Source organism: Meles meles, chromosome X (assembly GCF_922984935.1).
Source record: "Meles meles chromosome X, mMelMel3.1 paternal haplotype, whole genome shotgun sequence".
In the NCBI taxonomy this organism is placed as follows: domain Eukaryota; kingdom Metazoa; phylum Chordata; class Mammalia; order Carnivora; family Mustelidae; genus Meles; species Meles meles.
The window spans coordinates 93,760,923-93,781,415 of record NC_060087.1 but is presented as its reverse complement, the minus strand read 5'-3'; positions in this window follow the sequence as shown (position 1 = coordinate 93,781,415).

The window sequence follows — 20,493 nt, the reverse complement described above, 5'->3', positions numbered from 1 at the left end:
TCGCATTGTTAGTCCTGTCTCCCACACTCAGATCTCTGACAGCAGGGGATGGGTCTTAATCTTTTCTAGTCCCCTCCCCCCACCGCACCTAGCAGAGTGGCAAGTACAGGAGGCACTGAGACAGAGGCTAGGAGATTGTCTCCCCCCTGGGTAAAAGGGGAGAAATAAATGAACCGAAATGGTGGGTCAAATTTTAGAAATATGAAAAGACTCAGACAAATGTCCTGATCATTTTCTTGCTGGAACACAGGCCAGGGGCTTCTTGTCTCCAGTCATAAGAGCAAATGAACTTTGCTTTTTAAGTGGAGATTTGCAGGACATGGTGAAAAGACAACCTGGAATCCAGCTCCCTTCAGGGAGACCATGGGGGAAAATCAGCTCTCCCTGCTTCAGGGTACTCGGGTAAAATGAGGAGGTCGAACTAGAATGGTTTCTAAGACATCTGCCAGCTCTGATAGTCTATGATTCGTAGAACTCAGCCTTCTAGCCTTTTCATCCAAATCCAGTTTGAATCTTTTTTTGTCAAGATTTTATTTATTTGACAGACAGAGATCACAAGTAGGCAGAGAGGCAGGCAGAGAGAGAGAGGGGGAAGCAGGCTCCCCGCTGAGCAGAGAGCCAGATGTGGGGCTCCATCCCAGGACCCTGGGATCATGACCCGAGCCAAAGGCAGAGGCTTTAACCCACTGAGCCACCCAGGCACCCCTCCAGTTTGAATCTTAAAGTAGAAAGCTGATCCACCCCGCCCAGCCTGGGCCTGCTGGTACAATACCCTAAATTCTTTTGTCCAAAGGACCTTCCCAGGTGTGAGCTCAGCTGACCTCCCATGGCAGAAATTATAATATCTTGTGTACCGTGGACAAATGGAGGCTCAGAAAGGTGAAGTGAGTTGCCCAAGATCACACAAATTAGTAATAGAACGAGAACTAGACCAGAGTCTAGTCTTTCTAGAGAAAGCTCTTTCTCTTTGACTTGGCCATCTGACCTTTTCTCCCCCTGCCCTTTTTTTTTCTTCTTAGAATATTTTATTTATTTATTTGACAGAGAGAGAGAGTTAACAAGTAGGCAGAGAAGGAGGCAGAGAGAGGGGGAAGCAGGCTCCCCGCTAAGCAGAGAGCCCGATGTGGGGCTCTATCCCAGGATCCCGAGATATTGACCCGGGCCGAAAGGCAGAGGCCCAACCCATTGAGCCACTCAGGTGTCCCATCCCCCTGCCCTTTCTATTCTTCCAGTCCACTCCTGTCCCTCTACCCACAGTCTAACCTGAAAGTCAAATGCGTGCGTGACCACCCACCAGCAAAAAAAAAAAAAAACAAAACAATGCACAATCCTGATATTATATGAAGTATTATCAGTAAAAATAAAATGCATGTGTACGGGGGGAAAACGAAGAGAGAAGCCATTGTCTTCACTATCTGCTTACAGCTTCTCCCCCCTGCCAACTCATTCAACACCAGCTTTCATTCCACCCATATTTACTGAACCTCTGTTCTGTGCATAGGGATATGCTAGACATGTGGGCAATTTCTGCCTTCAAGGAGTTTAAAATCCTGCTCAGGGGACATGACTCCGAAACAGGGAAGGTTAGATAGCAGTTCTTGTGGGAGGTATAAATAAATACAACAAAAGCAAATAGAAATCACCGCCACAAGAGCTAATCTCACACAGTATCGAGTGAGCTGCCCAGACAAGGAAGGGCAAGAAGAATTCAGGGGTAGTTCGACACCAGGCAAAACTCATCTATGGGGAGAAAGGTCCAGAGGGTGGTAAAGGGAAGCAGAACTTGTCACCCCACCTCTTTGGCATAAAGTATAGTTTAGGCTGATTATATTTTAAAAAACAGCAGACACCAGAAAAGCTCTGAAAACTGAGAAGTTACCCTTTTGTAAGAGACATTTACAAGGGAAATCTCTATTTGCCTTGGGTCCTTGACCTGCTGCCTTGACTTGCTGTCCTCATAGTTGGCAGAAAGGTACAAATCCCAATGTCTCTCTATTTCACAAGAATATGACTGAGACAAAGAAGATTACACAGATGAGGCTCTTCATAATCTTGCTGATATAGAATCCAAAAGATTATCATCCTTAAATCTTAAGTAATGGAAAAGTCATGCTTTCACAAGGAAAACCACTTAGAAGGACACGTGTCACATCCCTACTAAGAAAAGAAAAACTTCAGTGACAGGACACACACACATACCCCAAAAAATAGTCTTTGGTTTGGGGTAAACTAACTTTGAACAGAAACTGACATTATTAACGCTTTTATTTATAATCTGGAAATCGTGAGCCAAGTTGAAGAAAAAGTGCAAGACGAAATTTTGGTCCCAAGCTTCCAAATGTAAACCTGCCCTTAATTCTGTTCATTATCCATCAGTGGAAAAATGTTTTCTTGGCTTGTGGTCCCAAAGCTACCACTTACTCTGTCATCAGAAATTCAATTTGGGGGGTGCCTGGGTGGCTCAGTGGATTAAGCCGCTGCCTTCGGCTCAGGTCATGATCTCAGGGTCCTGGGATCGAGCCCCGCATCGGGCTCTCTGCTCTGCAGGGAGACTGCTTCCTCCTCTCTCTCTGCCTGCCTCTCTGCCTACTTGTGATCTCTCTCTCTGTCAAATAAATAAATAAAATCTTTAAAAAAAAAAAAGAAATTCAATTTGGCATTATTTAGCTATTTAAATCATGAAGAAGTCAGGTGGTTGTCTTTTGTCCAGCGGTTCCAAAAAAGGTCCATAGTTAAATGTCCCAGGCTCAGGCAGAGCCAAAAATTTGCTGTGGCATACTGGGCAAAGGAGGACCCTCTTCAGGACCTGGGCTGCTTCCTCCGCCCTTGACACAACCCAGTATTATATTGAAAGCACAGGGGACTGGCAGCCAGGACACCTGGGTTGGATTTGACTAGCTTGGGCCAATCGCTCCCTTTCTTGGGCATCAGCTCTGTCTTTTGGAATCCGAAAGGACTTCAGTCACTGCCTCTAAATTCCCTTCTGGCGTCAATATTCCCTGAAAATAATGGGGCAGTGTTAATGTGGGAGAACTGGCATTACACAGTCGGGCAGCAGTCTGGAATCCTGGATACCCCTTTTCTTGTCTATACTATGATGCAGTAATGAAGGAATTGCTTCATTGAATAGAGGCATATAGCCATTCATTGCAGGCTAAGTTAGTCACAGGTGCATGGAAATGACAGACCCAGCACCTTCTTGAGGGAGGCTCATTTCTCCTGGCTGTATTTCCTCATATCCTTCATTACTGTTTTTTTTTTTTAAATAAATACGTATTAAGGGACACTATGTGCCAGGTAAAATGTGCAAACAGGTATTTTATAGCTGAGATTTCACAGAAAACATCTTTTGAGCATTAGAATCATAAAAGCACATTCCTTTTTTGGGCAAAAGTTGAGTATTGCAGGAAATATTTTAAGACCCAGTGCCTAAATTAACATGAAAGTATCAACATTGTTTTATGTATCAATAGTGGAGTAACAAAGTAAATGAACAAACTGGCCCTGATATCAGATACACATGGATTCAATTCCTTGGCAACAATGAGCTTTTGCAACCCCAGGCAAGTGACTTAACCTCTCAAAGCCTTTTTTTCCTCCTATGTGGTATATTTTATTTGCAGTATTTCCCTTGCAGGGTGGTGGTGAGGATCAATGTGGTAATATATATGGAAAGTAGCTAGCACCCTGTCTGGCAAGTAAGGGACTCCATAACTGTTTGCTTTAGGGATTCCCCCCCTTTTTCAATTCCAAAAAAATTCATGCTTTAATCCTAAGGCAGAAATCAAATCTACCCCAAGTAGGTCAAGTGGACCAATTTTCTGCTGAATGCCCTTTCGCAGCTGTAGCCTCAGGTGGAACTGACATCCTGTCCCGCCACAACATAGCCGTGCTGTTATTAGGAACCACACTTTCCTGCAGGGGAAGAAGAAAGGAAAGAAGAAAAGAAAACCAAGCATCTGGTACATGTGCGATTGATTTTGAGATGTGGGCAAGCTGGCGGTTTGTAGTTGCTCTTTTCCTGAATTGCAACGCTGTCGGAAATCAATATGCTGAAAGCAGTTTTGGAAAGCTTGCCTGGGAACCCCTAGGGGCTTCTGAGAGCTGTAACCGCATCCTTTCTAGCTCTAGGCAAGTCCCTTAGCCTAACCTGGTTCTCCCTTTGTAAGATAAGCAGTCCCGGCACTATCTCCTCCCTGTTACAGTGAAGATAAAGCGATTGGGCTGCTCAAGGGGAGCCCAAGAGCTTTTTGCTTCATTGTTCCAGCGGTGGAGCCAGACAGAAGAAAAGAGATAGACTTCATTTGACTTGATATTATGAAGGAGTAGTGATAACAACCCCCCCCCTCCCCGCATGGAGCCTGTTAGAGAGTATCCAGGGCCAGGTGAATTTGCATCTCTTCTGAGAATTCATGAGGGGAAGCACGGCAGTAGCAATCAGCTTCCAAATTTACACTTAGTGTCTCAATCCACACCTGAGAATAACAACATTATTAACGATAATGAAAAAACAGTAACAACTGTCATTTATTGAGTAGTTAGGTGCTAAATTATCTCAGCCCTGGGGGCCAGGGGAACCAAGGCTTAAGGGGAGAGAGAGAGACAGAGACAGAGAATAAGTAATTAGCTTAAGGTGCCAGTGGTAATAGATGGAAGGACGAGTTTCCAAGCCAGATCTATCCAAACGCAGAGTCTGACCCCCTCGCCCTGCCTCCTGCCCAAAGAGTCTCACATGACCTGTGGCTTGTTTTTGCAAAAGAACTGACTGGGTGTGGAGGACTAATTTGTGAAGAGGAGTACAGTTTCTACCGTTTGGACCTGGGGAGTTGAGAGGCAAATGAGCCACATAGAGTTTGACCCCAGGATCTCAGCCTCATGAGCACAAGATTTTAATTATCTGAGCATTTGGTGATACCTCCTACCTTTCAAAATGGGTATGCTTTTTTATTTGCTGCTTCAAATCAGGAAATGATTTGCCCTTTCAAGGATTCATTTGGCATAGCTGGCATCTGTTTTCAAAACCCTGGGGGACTGAATATCTTCAGAGCAGTTCCCTCTTGGATGGGGTTCTCCGGATATTGATGGATTTGTTTCTAAGGAAACAGAGACAGAAAGACCAGAGAAATAAGATACAAGAGTCCCGATTTTGCCGATGGATTGGACATGCCAGAGCATGCTAACCACATATATACACCAAGAGTTCAAAAAATGAGCTTTCTGTCCTCAACTTCTTAGTTTATCTGCATGCACTCCCCCTGTTGGCATGACCCGTTGTGGCAAAGCCTTAACTTCAGGGCCACTTCCTGCTGTTTTCTTCCATCTATTTTCTTCATCAGCCCTCCATTTGTTCTTTCTGACCCATGGAGATCATGATGTACTGTTAGTCCCCTGCACAATTACAGATTCCTTTCCTTTCCATATCTGATGGTTCCTTTACTCTCTGGCTTTCGATGATTTGCAGGAACTCCATGGAGGGGAAGGTACAATTTATCTTCACGGCAGGTGACTAATAAGATGCGGTGACAGCATAAGACTCAGAATCTTTCTGTTTTTCTGCTTCAGAATGGGTCATCTCTGATGCGACATTTCCTACATTTTCAGAGGTCGTGTAGCAGAACATTTATGAACTTCAACATGCAGGTGAAGAGGGACAGGCAACTGGACTTTAAAAAGTAAATATAGTACAGCATCGTGCCTGTAATTAACAATACTGTATTACATACTTAAACATTTGCTAAGAGGGTTGATCTCATATGAAGTTTTTTTTCACATACAAAAAAAAATCGTGAAGAGGGTAAGAGGAAACTGCACATGAACCTACAATTATCTTCAAGTAAAGAGTTTAATTTTAAAAAAGCAAATAGAAAATTCTTACCTACAGGATTTGGTCCTGAGTTTCTAAAGGAGAGGGATGAGTAGATGAGTGGGTCCAAAAAGTTCTCTTTCCCTCACAGGTCAAAGGAACTCCAATTCTGAATGCAGAATCCATGCCTCTATTAATAGTTGATTATTTTAATTTTTAATTTTTATTGTATTTATCTTTTAGAGAGAGAGAGAGAGAGAAGCATGAGCAGGATGGGGAGGAGCAGAGAGAGGGGGAGAGAGGGGATCTTAAGCAGACTCTACACCCAGCGCGGAGCCCAACCCAATGCAGGACTCAATCTCAGGACCCTGAGATCATGACCTGAGTTGAAATCAAGAGTTGACCACTTAACTGACTGAGCCACCCAGGCACCCTTCAATTCTTTTGAGGTAAAAGAAGGAAAGAAGAAAAAAAAAAGATGCAAAAAATATAAAGAATGAGATCTATCTCATGGTGTTGTTTATTCTCTTTTTGCCCTAGATGAGATTTTTCCCCCCTCAGTTGGGTCTACTGCAATAACCAGAGCTTATTTTAACCCAGCGATGTCATCTGTTTGAGATGGTCATGTCAACCATCAATGGAAGATATCTTTCCAAAATGCTGCTTCTGGCAAAAAAAAAAAAAAGCATTTATCTGCCCTCTAGGGTCATTTGCATTTGTTGGCCCCCTCCTATCCCTGTCTGCTTTTCTCCCCACTTCTCAACACATCATCTGAAGATTGGATTTCATTCTATTTTCTATAGGAGACAGAACAGGCTTGCCTGGAAAGAAAACATCTCTGGAGAGATTAGACTCTGACTAATTCTCATTTCCAGCATCTAAAGGCAGAGGATTAGATTAAGAAATAAATAACATAATACTGTGCTCCAATTGCACTATTTGAGCTCTCTAATATATGGCATTTTTAATGGATGCCAGCCAAGGTGGTTCTTAGGAGCAGATGGTGAGTGCTATATCGGTCAAAAGACCCCACACACCTAGGAAGAGGACAAGAGGAATAACTTAGATTTAGACCAGAAAAATGACTTCTGGTTTTCCTTCTTGCTCCGATGTAAATGTTCAAAATTTTAAGTTTCACACAGAAGGGTGTGTATTTATGCAAGCTGGAGGGGATAGGGCAAAATGGCTATCTTGTTATAGCCAGCACCCAGGACTAAAAGGGACCTTCTTGCTTTTTTCTTTTCTCTTCCTTACCCTGTCTCCTTCCCTTACCTTCTCCTTAACTTCTCCTTTTCCCTTGGCCCAGAAAATTATACTTTCTTTTTTTAATTTAAATTTAATTAGCCAACATAAAGTACATCATTAGTTTCAGAGGTAGAGTTCAGCGATTCATCAGTTGCATGTGAGACCCAGTGCTCATCACGTGGCCTCATTAATGCCCATCACACAGTTACCCCATCCCCCACCCACCTGCCTTTCCCCAGCCCTCAGTTTGTCTCCTGGAATCTAGAGTCTCTCATGGTTTGTCTTCCTCTCTGATTTGTTCCCATTCAGTTTCCTCTCCCTTCCCCTATGAGCCTCTGTGCTATTCCTTGTACTCCACATATGAGTGAAATCATATGATAATTACCTTTCTCTGCTTGACTCATTCACTTAGCATAATACCCTCCAATTCCATCCATATTGAGGCAAATGGTAGGTATTCATCCTTTCTGAAGAGTGAGTAATATTCCATTGTATATACGAACCACATCTTCTTTATCCATTCACCTGTTGAGGGACATCTTGGCTCCTACAGTTTGGCTGTTCTGGACATTACTGCTATGAACATTGTGGGTGCCCCTTCAAATCACTATATCTGTATATATTTACTTTCAAACACAGCCTAAAATATTCAAATAGTGCCACCTCACTGGGAAACCTGGCTCGTATTCTTTGTCCATCTCTTGTCACTGGCTCACATCTCTGGGATGGGCCATCCCAGCCACCCCAAATGGCCCACAGAGTAAGCATATCTGTATCTCGCTGCCTTGTGGGAAAAATGACTTGCCTTTTGCTAAGAGGACTTCCTGGGTGATTCTCATACCCTACAAAAAAGCACAATTACAACAGAGTGGTTCTGACATTTCCCTGCTTCCCACCCTCTTTCTTGCTCCCATCTGCCAAGATTCTTACCTATTCTGGGCAGGTGAAAAAAACACCTGCAGAAATGACTATGGTTCCTTGCATTGCTATAATAACCAGCAAGAGCAACATTAGAGCTCTGTAGAGGATAAGAGAGGAGAAACAGAAGGGAGACAACTGGTACAATCTGCCCATTAGGCCGGTATTACAAATAAGACTGAGCAGTCACTGGCCTTTCTTATAGAGCCCATTTTTTCCCCATAGTGACAAATGAAATCAGACAGGGGGAAGGAAGGGCTTTTAAGGAATCAGAAGATAAGCTGAAATCATGTTTCCTCAATTTAATTCTTCCCCTCATGAAAGGCAAGTGGGAATGGTGGCCTGCATCCCAAGTGCAGGTCCTTGGGTATGCCATGAAAAGAGCAGAACCAACTTCCGGGCAATGCCTGATGGGTATTCTCCAAGTAGCCCTGTAGCATGGTGGTGGAGAGTAGGAGGTTTTGAAGGAAGGGAGAGCTCGCTTAAATCCTGGCTCCTTCACTAATTCCATTTGCACCCTTAATCTCACTTCCTCCCACCTGCTTAAGGACATGGCTCCAGAAATTTCACCTCTCTGGCATCAATAATTTCTTTCTATTTACATGCTGCAGCATCTACCATTTCAAAAATCAAGTCCTCCATTTACCCCACATCCCCACCACCGCCGATCCCCCAGCTTCTGCCCCATTTCTCTTCTCCATGTGACAGCAAAATTCCTCAAAATAGCTGTCTATATTCACTGTTTCTAATTTTTCTCCACTTCTCCTTTGAATCATCTCCAATCAGGCTACTGCCTCTTTCACTTCATCGAAGTAGCTCTTCCCAGGTCACAATTGAACCTCCATGTCGTCAGATCAAATGGTCCATTCCTAGTCCTCATCCTGCTTGATATTTCATCAGCATCCCAAACAGAAACACTCCCCCTTGAAACACCTTCTCCACATTGCTTGCAGGACAATATTCTGTCACCCTGGCTGCTCCTCCCAGTGTCTTTTCTTGGTTTCTCCTCTCATTCCCAACCTCTACCATTGCATTGCCGCAGAATTCAGATCTCAGACTATTTATTTTCTTGATACTTTCCCCTAGGTGGTCACATCTGGCACCATAGCTTTAACTACTCTGGATACATTAAAGATTTCCAAATTTGTATCAGAGGTTCCAGCTTTTCTCAACTCAACATGCAGTCTCTTCAACTCCATACTCAGCTTTCCCTCTTAGAGATCTAATAAGTCACATTTAATGTGACACACTGAGATTTTCTGATCCCTCTTCAACAAACTTGGTTCTCCTTCGATCCTTACCATCTCTGTTGATGGCAGCTCCATCCTTCCAACTGCTGAAGTAAAAAAAACCTTGGAGTCATCCTTGACTCCTTTTTTTCCCACACCCCATCCCCAAGACGCCTGCAAAACATATCAGACTTTTCTTTAAAATAATATTAGAATCGGACTGGGTATCCCCACCTCAATCCCTACCACCCTGATCCTGGCCGCCATCATTCTCCTCTTTGACTACTGCAATAGCCTCCCAGCTGTGCTCCTTTCTGCCCTTAATCTCTCTCAATTTTTAAGTTTTTATTCATTCATTTTAGTGGGGGAGGAGCAGAGGGAGAGGGAGAAAGAATCTGAGGCAGACTCCACACTGAATGCAGAGCCCAACGTGCGGCTCTATCCCACAACCATGAGATCATGACCAGAGCAGAAACCAAGAGTCAGATGCTTAACTGACTGATCCACCCAGCGGCCCTCTGCCCTTAATCTCTTAAAGTCTATTCTCACTCAACCTAATAGCTAGAGCAACTTACTCAAAATTTAATTCCTCTCTGACTATTCTTCCATGGCTCTCGGTTTCATTCAGAGTGAAAGCCAAAGCCCTGCGAAGCCCTACATGATTTTGGTCCCCCTCTCTTTCTTGCTATTTTAGCATTCTGCCCCAGTCACACTAGTCTCTTTGATGTTCCCTAAACATACCACACATGTTTCCACTTTTGGACCATTGCAATAGCTGTGCATCTGCCTGGAAAACTTTCTCCCTGGATATCCACATAGATCATCCCTTTGTTTTCTGCAGGTCTCTGCTCAAATGCTATCTCTACTGAGAGTTTTTACTCAGTTTATTGTTTCCCTTGAGAAATATCCCCATCTGCTATATTATAATTTTAGTTGATTAATGTCTTTCTCTTCCCAATGTAAACTTCTTGGGAGCGGGGACTTCATTTTACTCACTGCTCTACTCACCAGCACTTAGAATGGTGCCTGGCACATATCTTCAATTAATTCTTGCTAAATGAATGAATGAATAAATAAATAGATGGATTGAATAAGAATCTTCCAAACAGTATCACATAGAACAAGACCTCAGGAACTCTGTACCTACTTTTTAGCCTAATCCTCATACCTGGAAGTAGAGATGAAGCTTTATTTTACAGATGAAGAAAACGACGAGGCCCAGAGAATCTAAGCAACTTTCCAAGGCCCTAATCCTAGTTGGTAAAATTCCTCCCTTCATCCTTTCCTTTGCTCATTTCTTCAAGAAAAATTATTGAGCCCTTACCATCTGCCCAAGCACTATTCTAGACACTGAAAATACAGCAGCGAATAAGATACATGAATTTTCTGCCCTTCATGGAGCTCTTCATAGAGTAAGTGATCCTATAAGCAGAAAATGCTTAAATGTTGTTTCATTGACTTGATCCATTGATAGTGGGTTAGCCAATATCCGTAGATCAGATCTTTTTACAATGCGGATTCCCATCCACCAGGTTAGGGGCAGGGCCCAATTTTCTGCATTTTTCAAAAGCTCTCGGGTACTACTCATACTGCTGGTCCACAGACCACACGTTGAACAATGTCTTAGCATAAACCGGACCGCCCAGGAAATCAGAACCTCTATTTGGTCCTTGTCCTTTCATGTAACACACCCTAGACAGAAGGACTAATTCAAAAGGTAGAGGAAGTTTCAGGGGACCAGGACTTGGAATTTCCTGACAAGTGTGTTAAACAGAGCACTGGGAACTCTAGAAGCATTTGGTGTTCAGAGATACAGGAAACATTGGGGAAGTCACAAGTTTGCAAAGCCACAGCCATTGGAGAATCCCAATTCCTGCGGTGGGGATGGGAAACAACTGGCAGAACAGAACAGATTCCCAGTTATGGAGAATTATCAAGGCCCAAACATGCTCAGGAATGAAAGGCCAGAATCCGAACAGGGGCAGAAGATATGGGGCTTGGACTCAGGATGAAGTTTGTGTCATAGCAGGACTTGACTTGAACCTGAGCATTGACTTAGAGGCCCTTAAATTGCTGGAGGGCAGGGTTGATCCCAGAGATGGGGCAAAATCACTGCCTTGTAGATTGGGCGTTATGTGGCTCCAAGGGGGCACTGTGGAGACAAGAGGGCTTCAGGAACAGGGAACCCAGCAGATTCCACACCGCTCCTATCAGAAATTTTTAGAACTCATGAGGCAGCAAAAAGTATTTTGGGCTTTGTTTTGAATGGCATGATCCAAAAAGAGGAAATTTAATACTGACTATTGGCCAGAGATAATACACACACATACACACACACACAATGATTTCTTTCTTATCTGTCAGGCTAGAAAGCACTTGGATATGAAGAATATTAAACTAATATTGGAAAGGAAGAGATAGAAGAGAGCTGTGTTGAGAGTGAACTCCTGGAAGAGGTTGACAAAAGGAATCTGGTATTTATAAAACTATGTCCTTGATGAGATAAGAAATGTGGGAAGAACCTGAGGGAGCCCGAACATAAGGCCACGAATGTCACACCAGTCTGTGCACTCCAACTGACCTTCTCAAAGAAGAGTGACTAAAGCCCCAGGTTCCTGGAAAGTCACTGAGTAGTCACTGAACCAAGTGAGTCTGACATCTCTCCTTCACAATGAGCCAGAAAAGCAGCATGGCACCCCAAGTCAGAGCTACACAGCAGCCGCAGTATTGGTTACAAGCATGGCTTCTTGAGCCAGACAGGCATGACTCCATATTCCAGTTCTGTCTTTAACTTCTCTGGGCCTCAGTTTTCTCATCTGTAGATTGGGATGATAATACAAATCACCTACATCACGGAGCTACAGTGAGATAAATCACTCCACGAACGTAAGTGCTTTGAGTGGTGCCTAGTATTGTTAGCGCTCCGTCACTGTGGGTGTTAGTCGTTACTGTTTTCAACAAGGAAGAGCTAGAAGAGACACCCAAGTTCAACCCCCCTCATTTTCTAGAAAAGAAGCATGAAGTCCAGAGAAGTAGGGAATTGTTCCAGGTCACCAATAAGCTCATACACACCAAGGCTAAGAACAGAAACCAGGCCTCCTGAGCTCAACATCAACTTTTCAAAGGAGTAGCTTCCCAACTTCTCAGATCACAAATACCTTGTATGCAACAACCCGTACAGGTACAACATGTATATAATTGAAATGAAATGTGCATGAAATAATACTTCAACATACTAGTTCACTGTAATATTTTCTATTCAATTTTTGAGACCGAAACAAAAAATAATGATAGTAATTGGGGGGGGGGGGACCATGAGGGTCAGGAGCCAGAGTGAAGCCAGCTGGGACTATCACACCTGTGAGGGGTGACATACCTAAGAACCCATGAGATGCACATGGATGCCTATCACAGAACAAAATTGACCAAATCTGCCCCAGTTACACTGAATAACCAAATCCCTTTCTTCTGATTGGATCAGGTTGCCTTCATTCCGGAATAATCAGAAGCATTAGGGGAGGATGCCTGGTGGCTCAGTCAGTTGAGCATCTACCTTTGGCTCAGGTGATGATCTCAGGATCTCAGGATCGAGCCCTGCATTGGGCTCCCTGGTCAGTTCCCTGCTCAGCAGGGAGTCTGCTTCTCCCCCTCCTTCCCACCCCTGCTCATGCTCTCTCAAATAAATGAATAAAATCTTTAAAAAAAGAAGCGTTAGGGGAGAGGGATGGAAGAACAGACAGAGCTCAAATCCCTCATCATGACCACAGGGCATGCCTGAGCTGAGGGGCGTAGGAAAACAGCCCAAATCAGAAATGAGAGTGAAGATTTCAATTCAGACACAAATGGACTAAGCATATCCTATAAAATTGGCTAGAAAACCATGAATGCTGCCCACATGACCTTATTTATAGGAAGAGAAGGAACTTCGAGCTAATTTAAAACATTAATTGGAGAAGAAAATATTTCATGTTTGTCCCCCTGTGTTCAGATAGCTCACTAACTTCTTGGCATTTGTAGTAGTATACAAAAGTACATACTCATGCACAAAGAGAAACCATGTGTTCTTTAATAGAGAATTGATTATATAAATTACTATGCAACTGTATGATGGATTGAAAATATGATGTATGCCTGTATCTGCTGATCAAAAATCTCAAACATAGGGCGTCTGGGTGGCTCAGTGGGTTAAGCCTCTGCCTTTGGCTCAGGTCATGATCCTGGGATCGAGTTCCGCATTGGGCTCTCTGCTCAGCAGGGGGCCTGCTTCCCCTCTCTCTCTGCTCTGCCTCTCTGTCTACTTGTAATCTCTCTCTCTGTCAAATAAATAAATAAAATCTTTTAAAAAAATCTCAAACATATATATTCTTCTTGACAGAAAGAAAACACAGAGGAGTGTCTATGGATTCGGCTATTCTGGACATTTCTTACGAATGTAACCATGCAACAGATGATATGTTATGTTGGGCTTCTTTAACTTAACAGAATGTTTTTCAAGGTTCACCCATGTTGTAGAATGTGTCATTACTTTGTTCCTTTTGATGACCAAATAACATTCTATTGTATGGTTATACTGCATTTTGTCCATCCATTCACAAATTGATGGACATCTGGCTTATTTCCAATTTTGGGTTTTTTTTTTTGGTTTTTTTTTTTTTTAAATAATGCTGCTAGGGACGCCTGGGTGGCTCAGTTGGTTAGGCGGCTGCCTTCGGCTCAGGTCACGATCCTAGCGTCCTGGGATCGAATCCCACATCGGGCTCCTTGCTCGGCAGGGAGCCTGCTTCGCCCTCTGCCTCTGCCTGCCACTCTGTCTGCCTGTGCGTGCGCTCTCTCTCTCTCTCTGACTAATAAATAAATAAAATCTTAAAAAAAATAAAATAAAATAATGCTGCTATAAACATTGATGTACAAGTTTATGGATAAATATGTATTTTCAGTTCTCCTGGGTGTATACCTAGGCCTGGACTTGTTGCATCATATGGTAATCCTATATATAACTTTTTGAGGAATTGCCAAATTGTTTTCCAAAGTGGCCGCACATTCTCCCCAACAACGTACAAAGGTTCCAGTTTCTCCAGATCCTCATTGACATTTCTTAGTATCTGTCTTTTTGATTATAACTATCCTAATGGATGTGAAGTGCTATCTCATTATGATTTTGATTTGCATTTCTCTAATGATTTAGTAATGTTGAGCACCATCTTTTCATGTGTTTATTAACTGTTTGTATATCTTCTTTGGAGAAATGTTTGTTCAAATCCTTTGCTCATTTAAAAAACTGAATTATACAAATTTGAGATGACAAAATAAGAAAGTGTTTTTGTAATATTTTATTTATTTATTTGAGAGAGAGAAAAACAACGAGCAGGGGAGAAGGGCAGAGGCAGAGAGACAAGCAGATTTCCCACCAAGTGGGGAGCCCAATGGGGCCTCGATCCCAGGACCCTGAGATCATGACCTGAGCTGAAGGCAGATGCTTAACTGGCTGAGCCACCCAGCTGCCCCCAAAATATGAAAGTATTAGTAAAGCCTCAACTTGGCAGCAAAATTTGATGCAATGCAATCTCCAAATTAAAAATTGTCAAGGAAGACATTATTTTAAAGAGGATGGGTAGAGAGAATTTAAACTGTACTTAACCATTGCCACATGCTGTGATCCTACCTAGTGAACAGAGATTGCTGCTAGACTTTCACAGAATTATTCTTAAATTATTAGAGATTTAAATGTTGCAAAACCCTCATAAAGACTCTGGAATAAAATGTTACCACCTTCTGCAATCTAAAAACCTTTTCTTTTCTTTTTAAAAAAAATTTTTAAGATTTTATTTATTTATTTATTTATCAGAGAGAGCGTGCACAAGCAGGGGGAGGAGCAGACAGAAGGAGAAGCAGGCTCCCTGCTGAGCAAGGAGCCTGATGGGGGACTTGATCCCAAAACTCTGGGATCATAACCTGAGTAGAGGCAGATGCTTAACTGACTCAGCCACCTAGGTATCCCTGAAAACCTTTCCAAAAGAAAATACTGTGGTTGCCTTTTTAAAAAATATTTTAAGGAGCACTTCCATGGCTCAGTCAGTTTAAACGTCTGACTCTTAGCTTCAGCTAAGGTCATGATCTCAGGGTCCTGGGATGGAGCCCCAAGTTGGGCTCCATGCTCAGTAAGGAGTCTGCTTGAAGATTCCCTCTCCCTTGTCCTCTGCCTTTCTCCCTTGCTCTCTCTCTCTCAAAAATTAAAAAATTAAAAATATTATAAGGTGTCTGACATATACATTAAAAGAAAACCCAAAGTCCTAATCATAAGTAAACAGCTCCATGAAATTTTATGTATATATATACTTGTGTAATCCCTACCTGGATTAAGACATGGAACAATTTTGTAATTCCTCATGTCCCTCTCTAGCCTATAACCCCACCTCAGAAGTTAACATTATTTTGACTGGTGTTGCCATTAATTATTATGGCCTATTATCCACATCCACTTAAATGGAATCAAGAAGTTATATTCTTTTGTATATGGCTTCTTTTGCTCAATGTAATATTCATGAGATTCATACACATTGTTATGTGTGGAGTGAGAAGGGAATCTGCAGGCAGAAATGGTGATAGCAGAGATGGGAGTTTGGTTTACATACAGGAAGATTAAGGATGAAGGGAGTCAAGTGTCTCACTGTTCAAGAAGGGAGTTACAAATAAGGAAAAGGGTAAAAGTAAAATGAACCTTGAAATACTGTGTTGGACTTAGAAGTATTGATATGAACTTGTGATGTATGAATTTCTTGCTGTAGCAAATTATCCCAAACTTAGTGCCTTAAATGATTTGTTCTCTTACAGTTCTGGAGGTCAAAATTCTAAAATCAAGGTGTCAGCAGGACTGTATTTGCTCTGGAAAGTTCTGGAAACTTGTTTCCTTGCTTTTTCCAGCTTCTAGAAGCCACCTACATTCTTTGATTCATGGTGTCTTTCCTCCATCTTTAAAGTGTATCATCCCAACCTCTGCTTCCATCATCACACCTCCATTTTCTCTTGTCACGTTCCCTTCTGCCTCCCTCTCATAAGGACACTTATGGTTACATCAGTCCTACCCAGGTAATCCTAGAGATACCCTCATTTCAAGATCTTTAACTTAATCACATCTGCAAATTTCCTTTTACTATGTAAAGGAACATATCCATAGGATCTGGGGTGATTATTCAGCCTACCATAGGTGGTATAGATATATACTTGTCCAAGTATAGAAATAAATATAGAGGGACATCTGGGTGGCTCAGTTGGTTAGGTGTCTGGTTCTCTGTTTGGACGCAGGTCGTGATCTTAGGGTCATAAGATCTAGCCCCACATAGGGCTCCACACTCAGTGTGGAGTCTGCTTAAGACACTCTCTCCCTCTCTCTCTGCCCCTTCCTCTCTCTCTCACTCAAATAAGTAAATGAATATCTACCAAAAAAGAGAGAGAGAAGAGAGAGAGAGAAATAGCTACAGCTGATTCCAAAGCTGTGTCAAGAAAAAGTACAAGATGACCCTGGAAATCTTATTTTACTTTTAAAAAGCAAGGAAGTACTCAAAAGATGACAGAGACATGTCAAAAGAAATAACGAGCCAGGAAGCTCCTATTGGCCAAAGTGCGACACTCAGTGCATTCAAATAAACAATGAAAGTATCTGATTGTAACACACTGAATTAAATAGGAAACTATGAGTCCATACTGATGTATGGATGTATAAATGAGGAACTGGACAAAAATACACAGAGTGTGATTAATAACAGATTAGACATTGCAGAGGGAAAAAATAGTGAACTACTTATTGCATAATAAATCACCTCAAAATGTAGCTGCTTGAAACAGCACATCAATGTATTATCTCTGTTTCTATGGATCTGAAATCTAGGTACAATTTACCTGAGTCATTCAGCTCAGGGTCTCCCACAAGACTTCAAACAAGTTGTGGGTTTGGGCCTTGGTCATTTCAAGGCTCAACTGGGGCAGGATTCACTTCAAAGTTCATTCACTAGTTATTATCAGAATTGAGTTCCCCACTGGCCATTGGACTGAGGACCTCATTTCCTTGCTGGCTATTGGCCAGAGACCACTCTCAGTTTCTTACCACATAAGTTTTCCCATATGGACTTTCCTACAGCCTGTCAGCTGATTTCATCAGAACAAGCCAATGAGAGAGACCAAGAGTATGCACAAAGTGGATATTATAATCATTTATAAACCAATACTAGAAATGGCATCCCTTTACTTTTTCTAAATTCTGTTTGTTTGTTAGAGGCAAGTCACTAGGTCCAACCCCATCTCAAAGGAAAGCAATTACACAAGGATGTGAATACCAGGAGGTAGGGATCTTTGTCAGAAGCTGTCTAGCACAGTCTGCCCTCTACCCTCCAATGACTCATGTCCTTTCCACAGGCTAAGTATATTCACCCACTGCTCAGATTCCTTAAAATCTCATCTCATTGTACCAACAGCTCAAAGCCCAGAATCTTTTCATCTAAATGAGATCCAGGGTGCTTGATGCTCCTCAAATGTACTTTCTTATATACAACTACCAATGCCTCTTGAATTGAAGATCTGTAAAACAAAAGACACAAGTTCTCTGTCCCCTAACTCCCATGCAAACACCCAACAGACAATGGTGGATCGGGCATAGAATAACTGCTATAGATGTCCCTCTTCAAAATGGAAGGAAATGAAATGCACAAAGGCACCCCTGGGCCATAGCAATTCTGAAATCTACCAGGAAACTGTTAGCACTTAATTAAGTTTGGAGTCCCAGGAATAATTCTGCATGGCACATGGCTGCACCCTCTGGGCTCTTGGATCCACCCTCTGAGTCGTCCTTTTTTAATGAAAGGTGGCCATTTGCAGATGAGTAGTCTTGTCAGTCTCCTTATTGCCAGTAGAATTCTGGGCTGTTCTTGTTTAGTACCGTCTCTCTCTCTCTTTCAGACAAAGCCAAAAGTGTTTCTGCTGACAGGGTTGTCTCGAAAAGTTTGTGGGGCTTTTGTGAATCTCTTAGGGTTTACTTCATTAGATAAAAACATAATTTAAAATCTCTAAAAATTATTCCTTCTCTACCTTGAGACTCTGCTGAGCCAGCTGAGGGACAATGTCCTCAAGTTTCTGAGAGCCCTACTGTTCAATTAGAGAATTTGTGAAACGCACACTTAATTGCTTAGCGGGTCTTTGGTGTTAGTGAAGAGTACTCTGACTCCTTTGATCCTTCCAAGGTCCTAACAAAAGGTTGCATAGTCACACATTTAGACCATTTTTCCTCAGAGTGCCAGGAAGCTATTTCTTCTTCTTCCTCTTCCTCCTCCTCCTCCTCCTTCTTCTTCTCCTTCTCCTCCTCCTGTCTTCTTCATCTTCTTTTTCACTAACCTTCTGAGCACATAGTGTGTTCCTTTAAGCAGAGTACTCCTGCTGTTATATTTCTGGAAAATCTTAGTGTTTTCCTCCTAAAAGGGGACTTCTCGGGCACCTGGGTGGCTCAGTGGGTTAAAGCCTCTGCCTTCGGCTCAGGTCATGATCTCAGGGTCCGCATCGGGCTCTCTGCTCCACGGGGAGCCTGCTTCCTCCTCTCTCTGCCTGCCTCTCTGCCTAGTTGTGATTTCTCTCTGTCAAATAAATAAAATATTAAAAAAGGGGGCCTTTTCCATCACTTCCTTTATTTCTTCCTCTGGAAACTCATAAAGACATATGTTAGAGCTGGTCAACTCAACTCTCATGTCTTTTGATGACTCATGATTTTATTCTTCCTTTCTTTTAATACCACATTCCAGGTGACAGTCTCTATTTTAGTTCTCAATTCCCTATTTAGCAGTGAGTATCTTAGATATTATAGTGTCTGTTGGGTTATTGAAATGACTACATGTGGGGTGACTGGGGGGCTCAGTGGGTTAAAGCCTCTGCCTTCGGCTCGGGTCATGATCTCAGAGTCCTGGGATCGAGCCCCACATCAGGCTCTCTGCTCAGCAGGGAGCCTGCTTCCTCCTCTCTCTCTCTGCCTGCCTCTCTGCCTGCTTGTGATCTCTGTCTGTCAAATAAATAAATAAAATATTAAAAAAAAAGAAATGACTACATGTGTTTTTATTTGCTATGATGTAACATTTCCATTTATTAATCCAGATATGGTGAATAGAATTAAATATTTTTTATTTGTATGGATGTTGTACTTTATCTCTTTGAGGACTCTAAATTTACTTATTTTATAGCATCTGTATTGCATTCAAATTTCTAGATAAAATACATTTTTATTGCTTATTTATTGGTTGTCTTTCTTTAATTCTTGGATTTTAGAATGTTAGTTGTTGGTTCCCTTTGAATGCTTGTATGTGCTCGCATATGTGTGTGTACATGTGGGTGTGCATGTATGTGTGTGCGTGCCTGTGTGTGTGTGTTTCCCCCCTCTTTCTGAGATCCCTTTTTTCTTGCCTGGTAGAACCCTGTGGTTCTCATTCAAACCAGGCTCTACTATATACCTGGGAATCCTTTCCTGTGGCAATATTAGATGTATTGTAGACTTGATATCCAATCAGTGATCAATTTGTTCAGGTCTTAATTATGGACTGGTTCACCTGCCTCTCTAAAGTGATCTGATTCATATAATAAGTCAGGGACTCAGAAAGTGATCAGCTCAGATTTTTAAGCCATCTTCTTGGATGGGGGTGTGTCAACTCAGATTTTGTTTTAAGTCAATGAGCCCAGACATTTTTATTCCCTATCTATGGAGATATTATGTTGGCCCCTCTTTATCCACTATTGTGGTGTTTATTCTGATCCTTTGGGGGGGGGTAATTCAGTATAAAATAAAACAAAATTTATATTTATGCTAGGTTGGAACTTGGTGTCTTGGTGTCTCTACTTCTGCCTTATTCCAGTGGCAAAAATTCCAACTACTATGTTGTTGGAAGGGCAAGATAGGGTAAGTGCCCTTCATGGTTAGATATGCTTGGGTATGAATCTCAGTTATGCCATACAGTAGCAGCATAACTCATTATATTCATATGTAAAGTGGGGGTAGTCTTGTGAGAACTAAAAAAGATAATACATGTAAATACATGTAAATGCAGCCTCTATAAACAATGGATTGCCTCCACCTGAAGGATGCTTGAGTTTTTCCACAGCCCACACAACAAGGCATTTCCCCCCTCAACTTTGGACAACTTGCAATATCTTAATATTAGCATCTTTTGCTCTCTGGAGAGCCTGAAAATTTTCAAGACCACCAGTTTCTGGCTCCCTTTTGTTTAACAGTTCTATCCTTAATTTATCTCTCTCTTCTCACATTTTACTTCA